This window comes from Humulus lupulus, chromosome 5 (genome assembly GCF_963169125.1).
Source record: "Humulus lupulus chromosome 5, drHumLupu1.1, whole genome shotgun sequence".
NCBI classification, from domain to species: Eukaryota; Viridiplantae; Streptophyta; class Magnoliopsida; order Rosales; family Cannabaceae; genus Humulus; species Humulus lupulus.
The window spans coordinates 117048811-117071642 of NC_084797.1; the positions used below are offsets into that span (position 1 = coordinate 117048811).

At 41.2% G+C, this 22832-nt stretch overlaps 2 non-coding genes across 2 annotated transcripts; both read left to right on the forward strand.

Annotated features, from left to right (window-relative positions):
- The first annotated feature begins 2006 nt into the window (after positions 1 to 2006).
- On the forward strand, positions 2007 to 2113 carry LOC133781084 (small nucleolar RNA R71). The gene has a single exon (XR_009869880.1). It is a non-coding gene; the product is annotated as a small nucleolar RNA R71 (small nucleolar RNA).
- Positions 2114 to 10898: 8785 nt separating this feature from the next.
- LOC133781026 (small nucleolar RNA R71) lies at positions 10899 to 11005 on the forward strand. The gene has a single exon (XR_009869824.1). It is a non-coding gene; the product is annotated as a small nucleolar RNA R71 (small nucleolar RNA).
- Positions 11006 to 22832: the final 11827 nt, after the last annotated feature.

Genomic DNA, 22832 nt, shown 5'->3' on the forward strand with positions numbered 1-22832 from the left:
TAATACCTTTAATACCCGCTAAAGTCCATCCAATTGCTAATCTGTGAGCCCTTAATACCCTTAGAAGTTTCTCTTCTTCAATCTCAGATAAAGATGATGAGATAATAACTGGGAGAGTATCATTCTTACCTAAATAACCATACTTAAGATGATCAGGTAAGGTTTTTATGTCAAGAATTGGTGGCTTCTCAATGGATGAAAGAGGTCTCTTAGGCACTTGCCCTAATTCCTCAAATTTCTTTTTATATATTTTCCCTGGTGAATTCAACAACTTAACATACTCATCGGCTTCAGTATCAACATACTCTTCAGGACTTTCTATCTGACTCAACTCCAATGGATCTTTAATATACTCAACCCTTCTAATTGGTTCCTCCAATACACTAACACAAAACCAACTGTCACTAGCTGAAGGATATTTCAAAGCTTTGAAAACATTAAAAACGACTTCATCTCCTTGTACTATAATCCTTAAATCTCCTTTCTGAATGTCTATTAGCGCTTGCCCAGTGGCTAAAATTGGTCGTCCTAATATAATAGGCACATCCTCATCTTCCTCCATATATAATACAATAAAGTTTGCTGGGAAAATGAACTTATCTACCTCTACTAGAACATCCTCTATAATACCTCTGGGATGAGTTAATGAACGATCAACTAATTGAAGAGTAACAGTATTTGGTCTAGCTTCCCCCAAACCAAGTCTTTTAAATACATACAGCAACATTAAATTTATACTTGCACCTAAATCACATAAAGCTCTCTCACAATGAAAATTTCCAATAGTGAAAGGCATAGTAAAACTGGCCGGATCTCTTAACTTTTGAAGAAGCTTATTTTGAATAATTGCACTACACTCTTCAGTTAATGCAACAGTTTCATAATCCTCCATTTTTCTCTTATTAGACAATATCTCCTTCATAAACTTCACATAACTAGGCATTTGTTCTAGAGCCTCTGAAAATGGGATGTTAATATGAAGTTTCTTAAATACTTCAAGGAATTTGGAGAATTGTTTGTCAAGATTAGCCTTTCAGAATCGTTGAGGATATGGAAATTTTGGTGTAGGCTCATAATATTTTGGTTTTTCTGGTTTGGAAGGTCTTCAGTAACCTCCTCTTGAATTTCACTAGTAACTTGTTGTTTCTCTGTATTATTCCCTTTCTCTTCCACTGTAGGTCCATCATACTTAGCCCCACTTCTCAAAGTAAGAGCTTAACATTATTCTTTAGGATTTACCTCTGTGGAACTAGGCGAATTTCATTGCTGTCTACTAAAGAACAATTGAGCCAATTGACCTATTTGTATCTCCAAACTTCTGATGGAGGACCTTGTATCTGTCATGAATTGATTTAATTGGTCTGGCTGAATTGTTGGTGGGTTCATTTGAGGAGGTGGTGGATGAGATAGGCGTGGGTTTGGATCATAATATGGTTTAGCATGTAATCCATAAGTTTGTTTATGAGGTGTTTGTTGAGGTGGGTACTGTGGGTATTGTGGTTGTAACCCTTGATTATTTTTCCAAGACAAATTAGGATGATTTTTCCAAGTAGGTGTATAGGAATTTGAGTAAGTATTGGGTGCAGGTCTTGAAAAAGTACCTATAACTTGGCCCTGTTCCAAGGGCATATTTATTTACATCTGTTGAGCAATTAGTTGTGCTCAGGCATTGCTCATAATAATGAGTTCCTCCACAAATCTCACAACTCATGACATTCTGTACTTGCATTGCTTGTGTGGTGAGATTAGTTTGCTACAGTTGTTTGGTTAGAGATGCTACTTGAGAGGTCAATAGCGCAATTGGATCAACTTCTAATACTCATTCTACTTTCTTATTTTCTCACTCAGTAGGCCAATTATAATTATTCATAGCCATGTCATCCAATAGCATATACGCTTCATTCACACTTTTTCTCATAAATGCTCCTCCTGATGCTGCATCTATAGTCGTTCTTGTATTTCCCCCCAAATCATTGTAAAAAGTATGAACTAACAACCACTTCTCTATTCCATGATGTGGGCATCTCATTTGTAATTCCTTAAATCGTTCTCATGCATCATAGAAAGACTCCCCATCTAGTTGATGGAAGTTGTTAATCTCTCCTCTAGTTCTAGCAGTCTTGGCAGGAGGAAAATATTTACCAAGAAACTTCTGAGCCAAATCTTCCCAAGTAAGTATAGAATTGGCTTGTAAAGAACTCAACCAACTCTTAGCTCTGTCCCTTAGTGAAAATGAGAATAGTCTCAATCGTACAGCATCATCACTCAGCCCATTCATTTTAAATGTCACACATAACTCCAGAAAGTTAGTGATATGGAGATTTGGATCCTCATTTGGTAATCCCCCAAATTGTACACAGTTTTGCACCATCTGAATAATTGAGGGTTTTAACTCAAAATTGTTAGCCTCAACAGTTGGAGGACGAATGCTTGAATGTATCCCCATAACAGTAGGGAGTACATAATTCTTTAATGGTGGATCAACTTCAGCTGCATTACCCATATTTGCATTATTGTTGACAACATTATTTGCGTTCTCAGCCATGATAAAGGCCAGCCTTTTCTTTTTCTTGCGATTCTTTCTACACGTTTTCTCAATTTCAAGATCTATTGGTATGATTTCCTTTTGTCTACTTTCTCGCATATACCAACAATTCCTGAAACACAATATAGCCTTGATCCAAATAAATATTAAAAAATAAAAAAATAAACAAATTAGAACAAATAACAACAAACTATGATATTGGAAATTAAGTCCCTAGCAACAGTGCCAAAAACTTGATCGTGAAAATATGTATATACGCAAGTACACGCAATAGATTCAAGTAATATATGATAATTAAAGTATCATTCCCTCGAAGACTATCTTCCAAGTACCACTAACTGTTCTTTAAATTTCTATTTGGCAAATAAGAATTTTATTTTTGAATTTGAAAATACTTTAAATAAAACAACTAAATAAAAGATTTAAATCAATTTTAGATTTCTTTCTTTCTATTCTAATAGCAGGTTAACATAAATCGATTACTATTCTTTTTCAAGACATAAGATCTCAACCTATATGCAGGTTTTCGACATCTCTATGATAAACTTAAATATATAAAAGGCATTAAGCATGGAAACCTAATTACTACACAAGTCATACAAGTACTTTCATCCAATATGCAACTATGTCTATATAATGATGGCATATTCAAATCTCATCTTTTGAGTTTTGAATCAAAATCATTTAATCAGGCAAATAGTGATCAAGTATTTACTAACATTAATCCCACATTATATAGCTTAGAATGGAGAAGAAAAATCAAAAGAACATCATAATTCAATTAGATAAAAATCCATGTGACTACATTAAACCCTAGATAAAAATTGTTGAGTTCATATCAAACATGACTAAATCAACAAAATGATTATTCAAAAACATAAGATTCATAAACTTCAAGAAGAAATAAAAATATGAAACTGCAGAATAACTAGCCTAAGAACCACAATTAGTCTCTAAAAACATAATTAAAAACTGACCTAATGACTTAATTAAACCCTAAACACAAATTTATAGTAAAAAATTGAATGAATCTGAGTTTTTCCTTGTGCGGGCCGCGACTTGGCCTTTTATGGGTCGCGGCCCATCTTTGTATTGGGGCCTTTTCTTCTCGTTTAATGGCTTCAAGCACCGCGGCTCAAGAATCTCAAGTCGGGCCCGTGTCTGAATTTCCCCTTAGCTAAGCCTCTGTTTCCCTCTTGAGTCGCAACTTGTAAGCCCAAGTCGCGACATTAATTCTTTCCAGCAAGCATATGCACCTCTAACTGCACTTTGAGTCGCGACTCCTAACTCCAAGTCGCGACTTTAATTAAATTTTATGCTCATATTTGATCGTTAAGCTCATCTCTTCATCAAAACTTGTCCTTTAAGCATCCTCAAAATCATTTTTACTTAAATAACCCCCAAAAGCCTCATTTTCCAATCATTTTAGCTTCTTTTTGCAATTTTCTCATGATTCATCGCACCAACCTACAACAAAGGTAAACAAAAGCGTAATCTTGCACAAAACACACATAAAAACTCAAGATTACCACAAAAACACCTTCTAAAATGACCATAAAATGAAGTTATCGATCTTGTACAAGTTTGGGGAAAGGTCCTCTTCAGTTAGCCTTAACTAAAGCTGAAGTGGAAAATGAGGACAGTGAAGAGATCATGGAGTATGGTAATTGGGTGAACTCCTATAGACCGTATTTCGGAAGAAAATTTGAAGAGCTGGGACAAGGGCATGAGAAACCATTACCTTCTATTGAAAAGCCACCGCCACTAGAATTGAAGTCCCTACCAGACCATCTCCACTATGTATATTTGGGTGAGAAGGAGACTTTTCCAGTAATTGTGTTTTCTTCTCTTTATGAAGGAGAAGTGCAGAAATTTTTAAGGATTCTTAGAGCGCATAAGCTGGCTATTGGGTGGACATTGGCAGACATTAAATGAATAAGTCATTATTCTATAATGTATAGGATTCTCATGGATGATGATATCAAGTCATCTTATATGATATACGATTTTACGTCATATGCTTTTATGATATGTGTTTTTAGTCTTATGTTTTATAGTATGTTTTTAGTAGATTTTTCCTTGCTCGACATTAGTCTCATTCCTTTTTATTTTAGATGGTGCAGGAAAATAAGCTTGGAAGGTGGGATGGATTCATGGGAGCTTTGGCATGTGTATTGGGAGAGGACTGAATGAATGGACTGTTGGAAAATATCGAGGATGAAGTTTATACTTTGAGTCTTTTTAATTTATGTATTTATGATTTTACGCATTTAGTATTTGAACAATTAATTAAAGTTTTATGTTTTCTCTATGTTCTTATGTAATAACAATGGGATCCCATATTTTGGATTTTTATAATAAAGTTCTATTATCCTATGTATGTATTCCAAAAATAGTAGCTATGTATTAGTAGTTTTAATCGTTTTAGGTCTTAGAATTAGTTGGGACATTACAGTTGGTATCAGACCAAGGAATACAGTAGGAGTCTAGAAAGAATCACTCAAAGATTGATCCTATTTCATAAGGAGATAGTTCACCTTCAAACCACTAAGCAAATTATGATGAGAGCCGTGGAACAATATGTCCTAATAATTAGGCCTTTAAGGATTTTCCTTCTATAGTTTCAAAATTAGAAGAATTATGGGAGACTATGGATGATGAAAATGATTTACCGGTAGCCATGAGATATTATTTTATTATACTTAGGTTTACCTCTAAGTTCGAGTTCCAATTCACTAATGAACAAAAGCATAATATCTTAATTAATATTCCTCTAGGTAGTTTCGAGGCTAATAATAATGATGATATGTTAGATAAAGGGTCAGATGTAGAAGATCTTGATTTTTCGAAAATTTACCCTAGATTATTATTAGTATAGTTTCTTTATTTTGAATTTGTTATTGTAATAAGTTAAAATCTTTTTCAAAATGAATAAAGTTGTTATTTTTGAATGACATGTATGAGTTTGATTTTTTCTACAATCGTAAAAAATTTAGAATAAATTCAATAAATAATGACTGAGTTCGGTGAGGGTGGATACAAATCAATGGACCGGGTTCTGTATCGAGAGTTTAGGGGGCAATAGTATTAGGAACGATTTCACCGATCCCAACCCTCCCTTAATATGGTTAACTTTGGAACAACGACGAGTTTCAAGCCTGAGAAATAAGTCGTATAGTGTGGTTTAGAAATAGACTTAGAAAATAATAAATATGGCTTAATGTTCTAAGTATAGAAACACACCTTAATTTATAAAGATGACATACAAAACAATTTCATAAGAAATCATAACTGATAGGTCCGAGTTATGTTTGCTTCGACTAAGTTTTTCCTTAGAACCTATTAGGGTAAGTTTAACGTGTTTTCTCAACTGTTAGAACTTTATTGAAGATGTCGCTACGAAGATTTGCACGCACAAACGACAATGCACGTAGCACCGCCAACGCGACTAATGATGCCCCTCCAGTCCGAAGAAGGGGAACTCATGCTACTATTGCTGCTGCCAATAAAAATGCACCACCTCTGGTGGACAACAATGCTGAGATTATCCAGTTACAGCAAGAAGTAGAAGAATTGCTGCAACAACAACAACACTAGCCATAGTCGCAGCCTCAGCCCAGCCCCAGCCGCATCCTCAGCCAGTGGCTCAAGCACCCCAGCAATTAGGTCCATATGGAGGATGGACGATGGCAAACTATGCGCCTTATCCAGCTCAGTACATAGAGCCAATCTACAAGTGTTTCCATAAGCAGCACGCTCCACACTTTGAAGGGACAACCGACCCCTTTGAGGCAGAAGAATGGCTTAGGAATGTAGAGCCTATTCTAACACACATGAACCTCGACAATGCGGATCGCATATCTTGTGTTTCTTCTCTTCTGATAAAGGATGCTAGAATCTTGTGGGATTTAGTACAACAAACTCATGATGTTGCCACCATGACTTGGGCCAGATTTGTGGAGATTTTTCACAAAAATTACTTCAACTCGGCTGTCATCACTACGAGGGTGGAAGAATTTTCTAGTCTGAAGCAGGGCAATTTGACGGTAGTTGAGTACGCTCAAAAATTTGATTATCTAGCCATGTTTGCACCAAAGTTTGTCCCAACCGATTTCTTGAGGGTTACCAAGTTCACCAGGGGACTCAAACCCAAGATTGAGTTAGGTGTCATGCATGCAAACCGTGAAACCACTTCTTACTCCGCTATCCTAGAAACGACTATAGAGGTGGAGAGACTCCAATAAAATGTTAGTAAGGAGGAGGCAAGCAAGTTTGAACCCAAGCAGCAAAATGAGACTCAGAATGTTAGAAACAACAACAACCACAAACACAACAATAATGGGCAGAAAAGAAAGGATCCTGATAATAAGCAAGCCGATAGTGATAAAAGATCACGATCTAATAATGGTAATAATAGGTCGGGTTATGTGGAATACCCTCAGTGATCCAAGTGCCAGAAAAAAAATCCTGGGGAGTGTCGTGCAAACACCGAGGGTTGTTTCAATTGTGGTCAGGAAGGTCATCGGAAAATGGAGTGTTCGCAACTCAAAACAGAAGAAAAGAAGAACAATAAGATGGTTCCAGCCAGAGTCTTTGTCATGACCTTGGGGGAAGCCGAAGCTAGTAACAAAGTGGTCACAAGTCAGCTTCCTATCCTCAATAATATATGTTCAATATTGTTTGATTCAGGAGCAACACACTCGTATGTCTTGTTAGGAATAATAGAAAAATTAGACGAACCTTGTGAAAGATTTAGAAATAGGTTTGTTACGGAACTACCTTCGGGCGAAGTAGTTCTATCATCAAGAATAGTACGAGGTGTACCGATCAAAATCGAGGGAATGAAATTAGAAGGAGCTCCGATAGAGCTAGAAATCAAGGACTCTGACGTAATACTGGGCATGGACTGGCTAGCAAGACATGGCGCAACCATCAACTATTGATGTAAGCAAGTGGTGTTCGAAACTCCTGACTGTCAGAAACTATGTTATATGGGAAAGGTTTCAGGACTATGAACACCGCTTATCTCTTCTCTCAAAGCTCAGAGTATGATAAAGAATGTCACACATTCTTAGCAAGCGTCATGGATGTGGCACAGGAAACAGCATTGAAGGTTGGAGACGTCTGCGTTATAAAGGAATTTCCAGAGATATTTCCTAACGACTTACCAGGATTACCGCCTACTCGAGAAATTGACATCACAATCAAACTAGTACCAGGAATTGAGGCTATCTCAAAGGCACCATATCGGATGGCACCTACAGAACTCAAGGAGTTGAAAACACAGTTTCAAGAACTCTTAGACTTGGGTTTCATTAGACCAAGACATTTGCCATGGGGAGCATCGATTCTATTTGTGAAGAAGAAGCATGGAAGCATGCGAATGTGTATCGATCACCGCGAGCTAAACAAGGTGACAATTAAGAACAAGTACCCACTACCCCAGATCAATGACTTATTTGATCAACTCCGAGGAGCGACTATATTTTCACGGAATATGTGTCCAAATGCCTTATATACCAACAAGTGAAGGTGCAACATCAGCGACCCGCAGGCTTATTGCAACAGCTTAGTATTTCGGAATGGAAGTGGGAAGACATAGCCAAGGACTTCGTGACAGGATTACCATGAACAAATAAGCAACACGAATTGGCTTGGGTTGTGGTAGAGAGACTCACTAAGTCAACTCACTTCCCACCTGTCAAGACTACGTATATTACAGATCAATATGTAGACATTTATGTTCAAGATATAGTACGACTACATGGAATCCCTAAGACCATAGTATTTGATAGAGGATCAACGTTTACATCGAGATTTTGGGGAATCTTGCAGCAAGCCATGGGTACAAAGATAAGTCTCAGTACGACATTTCATCCTCAGACCGACAGTCAATCCAAGCGTACCAGACATATTTTAGAAGATATGTTACACGCTTGTGTATTAGACTTCGAAGGATTGTGGAGTAAGTATTTGCCACTTATAGAGTAATCCTACAATAATAGCTACCAGGCAACGATCGGTATGGCACCCTATGAGTTACTTTATGGAAGGAAATGTCGATTGCCGTTACATTTGGATGAGGTAGGAGAAAGACAAGTTCTTGGACCCGAAGTTGTTACAGAGGCTCAAGACACAGTGGAGCTGATTAGAAAGCGTATGCTCGCTACTCAGAGTCGACAAAAGAGTTATGCGGATGCCAAGCGGTGAGATTTGGAATTCCAAGTTAGAGATTAAGTCTTTTTAAGAATATCTTCTATGAAAGGATTGAAGCAGTTTGGGAAGAATAGCAAACTTAGTCTTTGGTTTATAGGTCCTTTTGAGATATTGAACAAGGTGGGACCAGTAGCATATAGATTAGCCCTACTGCTAGCTCTAGCAGATAGCCACAATGTGTTTCACATCTCGATGCTGCTTATATATGTGTCAGACCCGTCTCATGTTCTCAAGTATGATTCGTTAGCACTTTAGAAAGACCTGAGTTACGAGGAACAACCGGTTAGCATCTTAGAGAAGGGATAAAGTAATTACGGTCTATGAGTATTCTGATAGTCAAGGTCCTATGGAGTAATAGTACAGGACGTGAGGCAACGTGGGAGTTGGAGGAAGACATTTAGGCACGATATCCTGAATTGTTTGGTAAGTAAATTTTGTGGACGAAATTCTTTTTATTTGGGGAGAATTGTAGTGTCTCGGAACTTTTCTTAGCTATATAGTAGTAGTTGTAGTAGCATGTAGTATTTTAGTTTTCGTGGTTATTGGCTCAAGTCGGGATTTAGTTTGAAACTCTTAGAGATAGTTATAGATTTTATAAGTTTAACCTATGGTTTAGAAATATTAATTTTAACAGAAGATTTGATTAATATAGGTGGTCCTAGAAATAATTTTTATTATAACCTAAGGTTTAGATAGAATAATTAAGAATGTGACACTTGTCACATGTATCTTTCGCATTTAGATAGAATAAACTTAGAAGCTTGAACTGCTGGAAAAGATCGAGGATGAAGTTTATATTTTGAGTCTTTTTAATTTATGTGTTTATGATTTTTTTCATTTAGTATTTGAAAAATTAATTAATGTTTTATGTTTTTTCTATGTTTTTATGTAATAACAATGGGATCCCGTATTTTGGATTTTTATAATAAAGTTCTATTATCCTATTTATGTATTCCAAAAATAGTAGCTATGTCTCAATAGTTTTAATGGTTCGAGGTCTTAGAATTAGTCGGGGCATTACACACAAGACATGTTTGCATTCAAAATTTCCAATAATGCATGGTATTGTAATGCTCCCTTAGTCTCTAAGCTTTTGGGAAGCATTCTCTGCAAAATAGCGTTGCATTCTTCAGTTAAAGCCATAGTTTCATAATCCTCAATCTTTATTTTCTTCGATAAAATCTCTTTCATAAATTTTACATAAATGGGCATTTGTTCTAGGGCCTCCACAAAGGGAATATTGATGTAGAGACTCTTAAATACCTCTACAAACTTGGAAATCTGTTTATCAACAGAGGTTTTTCGAAGCCTCAGAGGATAAGGAATTCTGGTTTGATGATCAACAGTCTTTGGAGAAGCTTCTTTTTTAGATTGAAGGTCTTCAGTAACCCCCTGCTAAATTGAGATATGGTTCTCCCCCACTTCACTCTTCTGCTCTACTATCTCCTTTTGTTCAGACTACTCATACTATTTCCCACTCCTCAAAGTAATTGCCTGGCATTGCTCTTTTGGATTTACCATTGTATTACTAGGTAAATTCCCTTGAGACCTATTATTTAACATGGTTGCCAGCTCACCCACTTGTGTGTCTAAATACCTGATGGATGATATTGTCTTTGTCATGAACTGAGCTTATATATTAGTGAGAGTCAATACGGCAACTTGTAGTTCACTAGGAAGTTCTGGAGGAGCTGATTTCCAAGGCTGCTGAGAAGAACAAGCTTATTGTGGTGTTGGAACTAGCGGCTGCTGATACTGCTATCGGAATAAAGGTTGTTGGCCTTGATTATTTCTCCACGAGAAATTTTTGTGATTTCATCATCCATTATTAAAAGAGTCGGAGAAAGGATTGTTATAAGGCCTCTGAAAATTTTGAATGGCTTGAACCTGAGGCTGCTCCATAGGACCAATAGAATGAGAATAAATTGATTTACACTGATCAAAGGATTGAGGACCCCCACAAATTTCACACCCTATTTGCATCTAAGTGTCATTAGCTGACACAATACTCTGTTGCAACTGCTTAGTCAATGAAGCAACTTGAGCAGTCAATGTCGTTATATTCTAATTCAACAGAGTATTGTGGACTAACATCCACAATACTCTGTAAAAATTGTGGACTAACATCCACTTTTCTATCCCATGATGAGGACATTTTCTCAGCAACTCCTTGAACCTTTCCCATGCATCATACAAGGATTCTCTGTTATTCTGAAAGAAATTGCTTATGTCACCCCTTAACCTTGCAACTTTGGCTTGAGGAAAGAACTTAGTAAGGGATTTTTGAGCTAGCTCTTACCATGTGTTGATAGAATTGGATTTAAGAGAGTTTAACTAGCTTTTTTCCCTTTCTTGGAGCGAGATTGGGAATAGCCTTAGGCGAACGACATCATCACTAACCCCATTGAATTTGAAAGTATCACATAGCTCTAGAAAATTAAATAAGTGCATATTAGGCTATTATGTGGGGAGTCTGCCAAATTGCATTGTGGACTGGACCATTTGGAGTATAGCTGGCTTTATTTCAAAATTATTGGCAGTAACAATTGGTGCCCTTATGCATGTTTGTACTCCTATGACGATAGGAAGTACATAATCTCTAAGTTACGTGCATCTTGGCCTGGACCCTAAGCGAGAGCAGCATTATTAACATTAGCATTAGCAGCAACAACATGACCCCCATTATCACCCATATTGCGGTCTGCTTTTTTTGTTCTTCGGTTCCGCTTGCAAGTTCTCTCTATCTCTGGATTTATAAGAACTAAATTGTCAGCTCCCCTTCTATTGCATATATAACAATGGTGCCTGAAATAGATATCACAAAGCGCACACAAAGCAGATTAGAACAACTAATCACGTAACAAACCAAATTAGAAATAAAATTGATTGTTTTGATATTGATACTATTTCAGTCCCCGGCAATGGCGCAAAACAACTTATTGCAAAATTTATTACTACATAAGTATACGTAATCACAACTGTAGTAATATTCGGTAAGTCTGATTATCGACCCACGAAGACTGACTACAAATTACCAAAAATTAATTTCCAATTCTATTAGACCAATAAATATTTAATGTTCCTTTAAAAAATACTAAAAATAAAATAAATAAATAAACAATTATAAAAGCTTTGAATAAAAACTTAGCTATTAACACAAGAGACTAATTCAAGAAAATAATAAATTAAGGAATTTAATCTTATCAACTATCCACTTTATTATTTACCAATGCAAGATTCTCAATCTTTCTTCCTTATTAAGATAGTGAGTTTACCAAAACATTTAATACTCAGTTTATGCAAAAGTAAACTCGACTAAAATGAGAATTTTCTATATTTCTATGATAAATTCACATATAAGAAGCATTAAGATTAAAAACATAAAAATGAGAGAAACAATCGTGATACTCTCGTTCAAGATTAAATTTATGTCTGATCAATTCTAGTATATTCACAATTTGATTCAAACACATATAGATAATGTAAAGAGATGGCCAATCAATCACATATCGAAACCACAAATTGAACAGATCTTAATAGAGAAGAAGAGAAATAATAAACATTGCATTAATTCATAAAAGAGTTTCAAGAGATTCAATTAAAAAGCCTAAAACTTAAATTAGTTCATCAACATAACAAACAAATCCATAATACTAAATTCTAACATAAAGAAAATTAAAGAAGAGGAAAAACAACTCTAGATTTGGTCTCTGAAATAATTTTACAAATTTTCTCTTTGCCTCCCTTCATAAAAATTGCACTGATAACTCATAAAACTGCTCTTCTATTTCTAAAAAACAGTTAAATATTAAACCCTATAATGTTTCACCCAAAAAGGACAAAAATGCTCTTCAACATTCAAGTACGGATTCCCTTTTTCTTTTTGTTTAGTTTGAAATCCCACACTTGGTATAATATTAGCCAATGAGAATTCTTTGTTGGGGGGGGGGGGGGGGGCTGTGGATCCCTGTGCACGTTTTCAAGAAGGGTACTAAATCTCTCTCTCTCTCTTTTTGCACCCTTGGATTGTATTTTGATCCAACAGTTGGGAATCATTGGCTTTCCCTATATATACCTCCTCTTTTTTCACATTTTACCCACACCTCCTTTTCATTTTTACTGGGCTTAGTGGTTTGTAGCCATTCCCTTCTTCCAAGAGGTTGGAGGTTCAACACTTGGTGGGAATATTTTTAAGGTAAATTTCATTTCTTTTCTTTTGTACTTTAATTTTTTTTATGGGTAGCCAATTATTTCATCTAGGCTAGAATTTGGAGTTCGTTTCTCAAATTAAGGCTGCCCCCTTACTCGAAGTCTCCCACTGGAGTCTCCCCCCAAGGTCGCCCCCCACCTGAAGTCGCCCCTCATCTCGCAACAGTGTACATGAGCTCTTCTTCTTCCAAATACACTTTTTATTCTACTTCTCTTCATGGCCATGTAAGATAGGTTGGTGGCTTTATTACAACTATGCATGAGTTGTTTTATACTCTTGTTGATAATCTGGAGACTTATTGATTTTCCCTATGTCAAGTCATATCTAGGTTTACGGGTTACACTCTCTTGCCTGGGGAGATATTTGTTTGCTTAGGCACATATTTTTTGTCTGTCCCTTAGTTTATATACATACTTAGAAGTTGTTATCCAATAAATTAGCATTGGTGACATGGCAAATAATCTCTTGACACGTGGCTGATACCTGGAAGCGTCTGCTAGAGTATCGACCAGGAGACACAGTAGAAGCAGGGCAAGCCTGTCTTACCCGCGACCAGTCTGATCGGTAGTTCCGCATACAAGGCAACATTTATGGGAAGATCTTTATGAATCTTGAATTTATCTCATACAATCTTCTGGATACCCGATTATTCAGGGAAGAATATCTGTAACAATCTATTGTAACCCTCCTTGAGCCTATAAATAAGAGGAGATAGCTCATGGGAAGGGATTCTCTTTCTGGGTACTTTGGAATCATAGGAAGCAATAGTAATTCTCCAAGTAAATCTGTATTGTTCTTGAGAAGAGTGTGAAACTCATTGAACCCTAGTTCTTTGATCACCCTTCTTATTTTATATCAATATTATTCTAAGTGGACGTAGGTCATTACCAGATCCTGGGGCCGAACCACTATAAATTATTGTGTTTTCTTTACTTTTGTCATTGCGTTCTTCTCTATACATTCGTCCATATCAATCACGTTTTGACTCCGTGTCAGTTGGCCAAACCTTGGGTCAACATTCTGGTGCTTTCATTGAGAGATTGATTTGTTGCTGTTAAGAAAACCAATGGCGAAAGCAGGAAGGAAAACTGGGCAGGCAACCGCCGCTGCACCGTCGAATCCACCACCTCCTCCTGCAAGCATGGCGGAAGATGAGCCGCAACTAGATTTTGAAGAGGAGGAAATGGACGATGCGATGTTGAAGAGCACCCTGGGCGCGTTGCAGGAAGAATTGGCTAGTCTGAGGGCCAATCAAGAAACTGCCGCAGAAGTTATGGCGTGGCAACAGCAGGAGATTGATCGATAGCGTGCGGAATTGAGCGAGAGACAGGCGGAGGTGGATCGCCGCCAGACCGAAGCCATGGCCGCCCTCGAAGCAGCCCTGCTGTTGGCTAGAAATCAGGCCGCACCTGCCTCACAGCCTGACCAACCCGCGAATGGTCCACCCCAGAAGGGTCCCAATCCTAGCCCACCAATTCAGCCTTCAAGTCTGCAAAGGCCCGAGCAGCCTCAGACGCCCCATGACGATGTCCCGTTGGACCCTGAGGCAAATCCACCATCCCAAGCTGCTCGGGGTAATCCCCCGCAGCAAAGGCAGAATAGGGCCGAGCGTCAGCCTCGTAGTACTAGGCGCCATGAGAATGATGGGCCAAACCAAGCGAACAGAGGTCATTACCCTCCTGGTAACAGGAGGGACTCGGAGCTAGGCTCTGCGGTCCGTGGACCCCCATGGCATGACGATGCACGGGGACACCGCGACCAGCGCAGGCCACCCTCTAACGCTCGGGGTGTTTCTGCCAGAGACGGGAATAGAGGGAACAGTTAGTCTCACCACAGCCAGTCAAGGTTCAGAGATGGCCACGGGTACAATGAGGCCGACTCAGGTAAGGGAAATGCTGGTGGGAGGAATGGAGAAAGAGGTAAAGGTAGGAGCCAAGTACCTCAAGGTGACCAGCCAAATAGACAAGAAGCTGGGGGGCAGCCCAGACAAAATAATGTCTTCAACCGGCTCGGAGGTAGCGAGCAGCGAAGAAGTGAAGAGGACCTGAGAGATATACTCAACGATCGTTGTGAAAGGCACGGCGAGAACATCCCCCCAACCACAGAGGCCACCGCAATTCCTGCCACGGTGTAGGCCCAGATAGACGCACTCAATCAGGCTGTGCAGCAGCTGGTCGGAGGAAGGACTTCTTACATCGACCACGACAGGAGGAAAGGTACTCCTTTCGTCCAGAGGATAGCTAACGCCGAAACTCCCAGCAAGTTCAAAATACCTACGCTCCCGAACTTTGATGGATATGGGGACCCAATCTCGCATGTGAATAAATTTGAGATTCAGATGGACATTCAGAAAGTGTCCAAAGACGCTCGGTGCAGGATCTTCCCTGCAACACTTTCTGAAGCAGCGCAGGAGTGGTTCTTTAAGTTCCCCCCTGCAAGCATAGTTTCTTGGGAAATGTTCGTAAGGGAGTTCTACGGACAGTTCTATGCGGGTCGCGTGCACCCAACCGAAGCAAACCAGCTGGTCGAGATTCGCCAGCAGGACGGAGAGTCAGTGAAGGATTACGTCCTGCGCTTTATGCGAGCGGCAGTTGGAGAAAAAATAGTAGGAGACGAAGGCAAGATGATGGCCATTACCGCAGGGGTAAAGCGTTGCTCTCCCCTCTGGAAGAGTCTCCGAAAGGAAGGAGTTAAAACAACCCAGGAGTTCCTGGACCGAGCTGATCGATACATCAAGCTCGAGGAAGCCATTGCTGACGATGGAAAACCCTCAAACAAGGGTAAGAAGGCCGCCGAACCTGCCAAAGCCGCCAATGGTTCCAAACCTAATGGCAACGACAAAGGCCACGGAAACGGCAATAGTAATGGCAAAAATGGTGGGAAACGGCCGTATAACGAGCCAAGGGTAATCGTTATGAACCTAGGTTCACTAACTACACTGCCCTCGCCGAGTCTCGGGGAGAGGTTTATCAGGCCACAAGCTCTAGTTTTCCATATAAGAAACCGGGACCCATTCGAAAAGACATTTCAAAAAGAGACACCACCAAGTTCTGTCGTTACCATAACGACTATGGACATGACACTAACGAATGCAACCAGTTAAAAGACAAAATCGAGTTCCTTATTAGACAAGGACACTTGAGAAGATACGTACGGGCCTCGGGAACTTCCCAACGAGAAGCTCCAGGTGGCAACGAGCAGGCGTCTACACGCCAACGCTCGCCCCCATTACAGCCTGCCCCCGTGGCCGGAATACTCTTAACCATCTATGGAGGGCCGCACCTCGCGGGAAATAGCGGAAAGGCGAGAGAACGATACTCTCGAACTCTACGTCACGACCAGGACATCGAGATGATGACTGTGGAGGACCGTGCACAGAAAAAGGCTCGCTCAGAGAAGGATGAGATAACCTTCTCTGATGGCGATTCCCAACACGTCCGGTTCCCACATTCCGATCCGCTGGTCGTGGACGTCCAGATGGCCAACATGATGGTAAAAAGAGTTCTGGTCGATACATGAAGTTCAGTGAACATCCTGTATAAGTCAACACTGGAACGCATGAAGTTGTCCGTAAAAGACTTGGAGCCCTGCAATCAAACCATATACGGCTTCTCTGGAGAAGGACTCGCCCCTACCGGAATGATCAAGCTTCCAGTAACGACGAGTACAGCGCCCGCAACAAGGACATTACTCACCACTTTTGTAGTGGTCGATTGCCCTTCGGCATACAACGCCGTTATTGGAAGGCGCATACTGGTTGATCTATGGGCCGTCATCTCTATGTGGCACCTAGCCATGAAATTCCCGACGGACGCGGGGGTAGGACGCGTCTTAGGAAACCAAAGGGAAGCCAGGGAGTGCTACAACGCCTCGATCACAAAGGCAAAAAATGGGACATCGAGGAGCACTACCCCAGATCGATTGCAGATGGAAATAGACACGCAAGCCCAATCCAGTGGTGAAGTCACCAAATAGGGTGTTGCCCAAAGTGAGGATGGAGATTTGGATCCTCGCTTTGGGGATTTTGAAGAAAATGTTGGACCCGTCGAGGACCTGGAGGAGGTCCAACTCAACAAAAAAGACCCGACCAGAGTCGTAAAGGTTGGGAAGAACTTAGAGCCTACTATAAAGCAAGCACTGGTGGAATTCTTGCAAAAGAACCAGGAGGTTTTCACCTGGACGCACAAAGACATGGTTGGGATAGATCCTGCAGTAATCAGCCATGTCCTAAACATAGATAAAACCTTTCCACCCGTGCAACAAAAGAGAAGCCTGCTCAATAAAGAAAGATCAAGGGCCTCGAAAGAAGAAGTCGAAAGACTTAAGGAGAACGGGTTTATCAGGGTGGCGTTTTATCCGTCGTGGGTCTCCAATCTGGTGCTGGTCCCTAAGCCTAACGGCAAATGGCGGACCTGTGTGGATTTTACGGACCTCAATAAAGCCTGCCCAAAGGACTGCTTCCCGCTCCCAAGAATCGACCACCTGGTCGATGCAACTGCAGGACATGAGATCCTCTCATTCATGGATGCATATTCAGGCTACAACCAGATCAGCATGCATCCCCCTGACGAGGATCACACCAGCTTTCGGACCAATACGGGCTTATACTGTTACAGAGTGATGCCCTTCGGGCTGAAAAACACAGGTTCGACTTACCAATGGCTAGTCAACCACATGTTTAAGGAACTGATCGGTGCGAACATGGAGGTATATGTGGATGACATGCTGGTAAAGTCTAAGAAGGCAGAAGGACATGTGAGGGATCTACAAGAATGCTTCAATGTGCTAAGCAAGTACCGAATGAAGTTGAATCCCCTCAAGTGTTCCTTTGGAGTCGGATCAGGGAAGTTTTTGGGTTTTATAGTAAACTCAAGAGGAATCGAGGCCAACCCCGACAAGATAAGAGCCCTGATCGACATGAAGTCGCCAGAGAGGATTAAGGATGTACAAAGTTTAACTGGGAGGATCGCGGCCCTGAGTAGATTTATCTCGAAATCAACTGACAAGTGTGTCCCATTCTTCAATCTACTCAGGGGGAATAAGAAGTTTGAATGGACAGGAGACTGCGAACAAGCATTCCAGGCCTTAAAAACTCATATGGCACAACCTCCCATCTTATCAAAACCAATCGAAGGAGAAACTTTGTATATTTATCTGGCAATTACCGAAGTTGCTGCTAGTGCGGTACTAGTACGGGAGGAAGAAGGCGTACAGAAAGCAGTCTATTATGTCAGCAAAAGGTTGATCGGTGCGGAATTAAGATATCCGCCAATCGAAAGATTAGCATATTGCTTAATTCTAGCCTCCAGGAAGTTGCGTCCTTACTTCCAAGCCCATCCTATCACAGTTCTAACCGACCAGCCCCTTCGGCAAGTCCTCCAAAAACCTGAGGCGGCTGGAAGGTTGTTAAAATGGGCAGTTGAACTAGGGCAGTTCGATGTAACTTATTCACCGCGGGCAGCAATCAAAGGACAAGTTTTGGCCGATCTTGTCGCAGAGTTCACCGAACTCCCAGGCAGTGAGCAAAGTGAACAGCCTGAAGCGCCCATGCCTCAAGACAAAACTCCTTCGTGGAAGCTATTCACGGATGGTTCATCCAACGAATCCCACACTGGAGCAGGAGTGATATTGATAACGCCGGAGGGGCATCGATTTCACTGCGCAATCATGTTCGACTTTGCAGCATCAAAGAATGAAGCGGAATACGAAGCGCTCCTAGCTGGATTGAGAATGGCCAAAGATATGAGCATAAAGACGCTTGATATTTACAGTGACTCTCAGCTAGTCGTAAATCAAGTCTTAGGAGAATATTAAGCACGAGGATTAAAGATGATGGCCTACCTGAATAAAACGAAGGATTTGCTAGCCCAGTTTACAAAGTACACCCTCCAGCAAATCCCGCGAGACCAAAATTCGAATGCAGACGCCTTAGCTAAACTCACGAGCGCGAAGGACGCTGACACTTTGAACATTGTGCCAATGGAAAGATTAAGCAAGCCAAGTATACAAGCAACTGAGTCCAGTATGGAAATTCGAGTGGAAGATACATGGATGGCGCCTTACTTGGAGTATCTGACAAATGGTGCACTACCAACAGATAGAAACAAAGCCAGGACTCTGCAAAGGCGAGCCGCTAGGTACATACTGGTCGATGGTGTTATGTATCGAAGAGGATATTCAATGCCATTGCTCAGGTGCGTTGCACCAGAAAAAGCTAAGGAACTCATGAGGGAGGTGCATGAAGGCTTCTGCGGAGATCATGCTGGGGGGCAGAGTTTGGCAAAAAAGGTTCTAAGACAAGGTTACTTCTGGCCAACATTGAACGAGGATTCAATGGAGTATGTACAAAGATGCGACAAATGTCAGAGGTTCTCCAAGATCCCACGAGCAGCTCCGAATGAACTAAAACAGATGCAGAGCCCATGGCTCTTCGCAGTATGGGGGATAGATTTGATTGGATCCCTGCCAATAGGGAAAGGAGGAGTAAAGTACACAGTTGTGGCAGTCGATTACTTCACAAAATGGGCCGAAGCTGAACCACTCGCAACCATCACGACCAAAAATGTTCTTGACTTCGTCATCATGAACATTGTATGCCGGTATGGATTGCCCAGGAAGATAGTTTCAGACAACGGGACCCAATTTGACAGTGATTTATTCACCGATTTCTGCGAAAGGCATGGAGTCATTTAAAGTTTTTCTTCAGTCGCACATCCCCAAGCGAATGGGCAAGTCGAAGCCGTGAACAAAACTCTTAAGGACACCCTGAAGAAAAGACTTGAAGAAGCCAAAGGAGCGTGGCCAGAACAACTGCCTGAAGTCCTCTGGTCGTATAGAACATCCCACCGAACAGCAACAGGGCATACCCCATTTTCCCTAGCCTACGGATATGAGGCAATGTTACCTGTCGAGTTAGATCCCCCCTCACATCGGCGTTTGACTTACGACCAGGACGTGAACAACCAGCTGATGATGGAGTCCCTAGACTCGATCAACGAGATGCGAGAAAAATCTCAACTCGGAGTTGCTGCTTACCAGCAAAAAGTCGCCCGGTACTTTAACTCCAAAGTTAAAGAAAGAAAATTCAACGTCGGAGATTTGGTGCTACGACGAGTTTTCTTAAATACCCACGACCCCACTGCTGGAGTGCTCGGACCTAACTGGGAAGGACCTTACCAGATTGAAGAAGTCCTTCACCCAGGCACCTACAAACTTGCACGCTTAAACGGAGATCTCGTTCCGCGCTATTGGAATGGAGAACACCTGCTCAAGTATTATCAATGAACAACCCTTCTTAAAGGACTGGCTTGTTTAAATTTCTCTTTTTAATTTTTACAAGTTTTGCAAAGAGAGTTAGCCACGTTGTATGGCTAACTGCTCTTATATGTAAGATTCTATTTCAGAATCACTCGTAAAGACATGTTTAGTCCATTTTTAATACGAGATTATAAGGGACTGTGCTCAGCCAGTCATTCTTGCCAACCTTTGTGAATTTATATTTACAAGTATTTGTTCATTACATGTGTTGTTTTGCTGTATTACAAGTATCAGTTTTACTACGAACAGGAATGTTCGAGCAGGTTATGGTCAAGGCAAGTGACCAAGGACCTAAAGCTCCTCGATCACTTAAGGGGCATATAAGGCACATCGATAGCAAATCATACTTCTCAAGGTATGTAAACACATGAACAAAATAAGTGAAAGCATGCAACAATACTTAGAGTATTTTTCAAAATTTGTGTTTGTTAAATCATGGCAAAGTACTATGCTAAGTTTGGTCATACGGACAAATGTTATAAATATTATAGCATCAAGATTTAAGCTTTTACACCGCAAGCATCGCAGCTTGGGTGTAACTGTTCAAGTAGAAAGATTTGCTGCCCGTGCAGCAAAATTTAAAAAAGAAACGACTGTCTTTACATCACGACCCTTGGGTCGTATATTCAAATGAGAAGAATTCAAGAGGCACTCGGGGCTGGAGGATCCTGGGCAGCATCCTGGTTAGTCACGTCCTCAACAGCATCTTCTTCTTCCAAACCAGCGACGCTTGAAGTGGCAGGGGTCGCGGCTCTTGCCTCCTCTTCGGCCAGTTGGGCAGCACATCGGGCCAGCTCCGCAGTTCTGACTTCCTCTGAAAGGTTGCTAAAGTCAGCACCCTGATTGTGTTTCCAAAAATTGTAGAAACATCGGAGTGTTGTCCTCTTATACTTTTCCAGATTCTTGGAGTTGTCAAGCTCCAACTGCTTCACTTTGCCCTCAAGGGAGAGAATAGCCTCATCCTTGGTCTTGAGTACCTCCCCCAGATGCTTGATTTCGCGGAGATGGGTTTCGTTGAACTCTCGATACTCTTGCCTCAACTTGACCGCTGCTTCCTTCGCACCTTCAGCCTCGGACAGCTTAGTCACCGCTGCATCCCTCTCTCGGATCACTGCCTCCAACTCCTTAACATGCTTAGCCTCAGCAGCCGAAAGCTCCTCGGCCGCCTTCACCTGATACCTCTCGATGGCTTTTGCCTCGGCCTGCTCGATGTAATCCTGGGCTCGGGTACGAGCAGCAATGGCAGATAGCAAGGCCTGTGCACGAAGAAAAAGGAGTTAGAACTTATCACAAAGACTAAAAAACTAAAGACTCGGAGAATAAAGAAACACTTACGCTGGAGATTTCGTTCAAAGCCCTGTTCATGATCTGGTCGACTGGCAGCTCTTCAGCTTGAACCATTGCGACCCTAACACGCTCGCCTTTGCCAATGCGATTGAGGTGGTCCCTGGCAGATCGAATGACACGGCTCATGAGTCTGGCCCCATGAGCCTCTTCACAAGAAAGATGCTCCTTGGCAGGCACAGCTGGAGGATTCGGCCGAACAGGAGTAGTTTGCTGTTCAGAAGAAGCTAGAGGAGGAGTAGGAGTTCGCCCAGTTGGCGCAGGACTTTTCCCAGTAGGTGTACCCTGAGGAGGATCTTCTGTTCGACCCTTCTTGGCTGGAGGGCCTCGACTAGATTCACCAGTTCTCTTCTTAGGCTTCCGTTGGAGTTGAGGAACTTCCTCTTCCTCCTCGGCCTGGTACATGTCAAAAATGTTGGGAGTTGACATATCTGCATGAAGATAAACATAGCAAGTTTATAAAAAGGAGGTAGGTGAGAGTAAGTTAGACAATTGAAAGGAGGTAACAAAGTAAATACCCGAGCTACAACTACTGGTCGCTACACTATTGACTCTATTAGTCATATACTCATTATCTGGCATGAAGAAGTCTGACCCTAAGTTTGGAGCATATGTAAAGTTACCATCCCCGTCAAACAAGTGACAGGGAATCGGTAAACCATTTAAAAGCAAAATAACTTTACCATTATCATCGGAAGATTCTCCCAAGTCAACAATGGGTTCTTTGGCCTTTTCTTTCCCCTTGCCTTGGGGAGCAGAAGGCCTTTCTACGGAAGCACAGGAGGAAGCACAGGAGGTTGCTGCTCGGGAACCCCATCGGCAGTGGCTTCATCCACCACGGGCCCTCTATTTTCATGGCGAGGAGCCAGGAGGCCAGACGACCTCAAGTTCTTTTCGAGTGTCAGGGTCTTGACACATTTTGCTGCATCAGACATCCTGGCCAGAGTGTTAGACCTCGACACCATGTTTGGTGTTGGGGTCGGACGTAACCAAGGGCCTGAAAAATAGATTAAGTTTGAGAAAAAATGAAAGGAAACACTCTATGTTAAAGTATCGACCAGACGAAGACAAGTTTATACCTCCTCTCGCGAAGGCCAAGTTGTCACTGGTTATGTTCGGAGTAAAGAAGTACTCCTTGTTGTAGTGCCCCACGTTTGATATATGGGTAGTACCACTAAAGAACGTCCGGCCGGTCTCCTG